The following is a 3,107-nucleotide window of genomic DNA, read 5'->3' as shown; positions in this document are numbered from 1 at the left end:
CACAGAAAGATTGAAGTATGAAGCGCTGTCTAGGCCAAGAATTAATTGCGTTCTCATGCCTCACAGCACATGTGCATAAACTTTCTTGATGACGTTCCCAATTTGTAACTGAATGTTTACGCGACCCAAAGTTCGAATGCTTGATGCAACTTGCTGGACCATGATGCTGGAATTTCTCATCAACTGAAGCTTTAGCTGTTTGTACACATTCTCGCCGATACAAGTAATTGTTGCTCCTGTATCGAGAATTGCATTTACTGGGTTTCCGTTGATGAGAGTACTTAAGTGTATTCATGAAACTCTGGGTCGCCCTCCTCCTTTCCCCGTTCAGTATCAATAGCGAACACATTGCCGCGACGCGGACATTCGTTGTGCCAGTGAAACTGTCGTGGGAAACCAGCAGCTGAGCAGTATCTACATTCGTTTTGCGGGGCACGCGGTTGAAGAGTTATTGTCGGTTGCTGCGATCTGCTGAAGAGACGTGGAGCTCTTGATGCGATACTAGCGTTACGAGTAAAGGAAACTCCTCTCACCCGTTTTAAAGATGTCTCGACCCGTTGAGCAGCGGTGAGCCACTCTAATGACGAGTTGAAAGACAGTCCGGCGAGCGCCAGTTCCACATCAGGATGAACACCATCAGTCAATCCAGAAATGATGTGGCACTCTTTCAGGTCAGCCAAGGAACGCAGTCGCGTTTTCTCGTCGTAGTAGTCCTTGATAGTCTGCCCTCCTTTCAGTCGGTAGTGAATGAAGAGACGGAAGGCATCTCCGTCAGTCGAAGCAAAGCGGGCTTGCATGTCACGCTTGATATCGCCCCAAGTTGTCTCGCCGTTGCCGAAAATCTCTGTCAGGTACCACTTGAACGCTTCCCCTTCAATGTATTCGTTGAAGTGAGTGACCCGATCGCGGTGAGTCCATGATGCCTCAACTGCCTTCATGTCGAAAAGAAGAAGCCACTTGTCGATGGGGACGTCTTCTGGTGTTTCCTTGAACTTCTGTATGTTGAGCGGAGGCTTTGGCTTAGCTATGGCACGTTGATGAGGTCGATTCTGTCGACTTGTGTGACGCTACAAAATGGAGACACGTCGTGGTCCAGATGCCATGCGTTTATTCTAATGCACGCGCACTTCCTCTTCGTCGGCTTCTCCTAGAATCACCTTGTGAATGCGTCATATATATATATATATATATATATATATATATATATATATATATATATATATATATATATATATATATATATATAGATATATGAATAAAAATAAGACACACGTCCAAAAACGAAAAGGTTTCTTTACGTTTCGGCCGTGGGACCGGCCTTCGTCAGAAACACGGCCGAAACGCAAAGAAACCTTTTCGTTTTTCGACGTGTGTCTTCTTTTTATTCATACTATTTACCGGCGTCCAAGAATTTATTCCCTGCAATTATATATATATATATATATATATATATATATATATATATGTATATATATATATATATATATATATATATATATATTTATATATTTATATATATATTGTGAGGAACCGGTTTATTCAGCCAGCTCGAGCTAAATCACACTGGTGATGATATTTACATATGATGAAGGTGTACAGGTGATGATAATATCTAAAGAGAATGAAGAGAAGAGTCATTCACTTGTCGCGCTCATTCACACTGATTCCCCGTGCGGCGAAAGTGGCCGCCTGGTCGCTTGACAGTATTATAAAACGCGTCGCGCATAGGGCTTTAAACGAGATATGTGCACTATGCCTGTCTCTCGGCAACGATGATCAAGATTAGTGCTAAGATGAGAAATGGGGCAATTGACAAGAAGTGTCTGTTTGACCACCATGTACGGCCAATTGAAGCGACTGATGAATTTGTCGCATAAGCCAGGGATGCGCAGTGGGTACATAGAAGAACTTCGTCACCAGTGGAAAAACTCACAACATGGCGAAAATAGTCCTAGTGAGATTTTCGGGTGTCTTGAGAAAGGTCGGTGTTAACGTGGGCCAAGTGACGGCAGTGTGCGAGACGAGATAAAAACTCTTCAGAGAAAAGAGCCGTTGAGGGTGCAGGAACCGAAAGGAAAGAGACATCTAGAGCAAAACTCGGCGAGCGAATAAGGACAACAAAAACTAAAGAAAAGCCGGCAATGCGTTGAGCAGCCGTATTATAGACGAATGTCACGAAAGGTAGAATCGCATGCCAGTTCGTGTGGTTGGCGTGAATGTACATGGTGATCACGTCCGATGGGGTCCGATGAAACCATTCAGCCAATCCGTTAGTCTGCGGGTGGTAACTAGAAGTGGTCTTCTGAACAGTGTTTGAGGCACGCAAAACTTGCTCGACAATAGAAGAGAAAAAGACTTTGCCACGATCGCTCAAGAGAATGCGTGGGGCTCTATGGCGCAAAAAGATGTGGCGAAAAAAGAAATTGGCGATCTCAGTTGCAGTCCCAGATGGTATCTATTTCAGCGTAGCGGGTAAGGTGGTCGACGGCCGTGACAATCCAGCGATTCCTATTGGATGATATAGGAAGAGGGCCATACAAGTCGATTCCAACGACTTCAAAAGGTGAGACGGGACAAGGAAGAGGTTGCATTAAGCCAACCGGAGCAGTTGTCGGTCGTCTTCGCCGTTGGCAATGAACACAGGAGGCAACGTACTTAGCGTCGGCTGAAGAGAGGCCAGGCCAAAAAAACGATTTCGTATTTTATTTATTTATTTATCGTAAGTCTTGTGATAGCCTAGATGAGCGGTGGTTCGATCATCATGAAAGGCTTCCAGACTTCACGTTGCAGAGAACGTGGGATGACGGGTACCCCCTTGTTGCTATCGATGTCGTAAATGTAGCGGTATAAAGCACCTCCGACAAGCTTAAATTGTTTAAGTTGTCGACGGAGTCTGGCGTTTGGAGGAATAGTAGAGCCGGTCAAGCGGTCAACAATAGTGCGGCAGTATGAGTCGACACGTTGTTGTGAAACAATGACGAATAGGGTGGCAGGTGATGAACTTAGCGCTGCGATTGGAGAGGTGCTGTCGTTTAGGAGTATCGATGATGAGTGGCTTCCACTGGGCAAAGGACAGCGTGATAGAGCATCAGCATCTTGATGCTTCT

The sequence above is a fragment of the Rhipicephalus microplus genome, unplaced genomic scaffold (genome assembly GCF_043290135.1).
Source record: "Rhipicephalus microplus isolate Deutch F79 unplaced genomic scaffold, USDA_Rmic scaffold_14, whole genome shotgun sequence".
Lineage (NCBI taxonomy): Eukaryota > Metazoa > Arthropoda > Arachnida > Ixodida > Ixodidae > Rhipicephalus > Rhipicephalus microplus.
The sequence above is the reverse complement of the archived record's forward strand: the minus strand, read 5'-3'. Positions refer to the sequence as shown.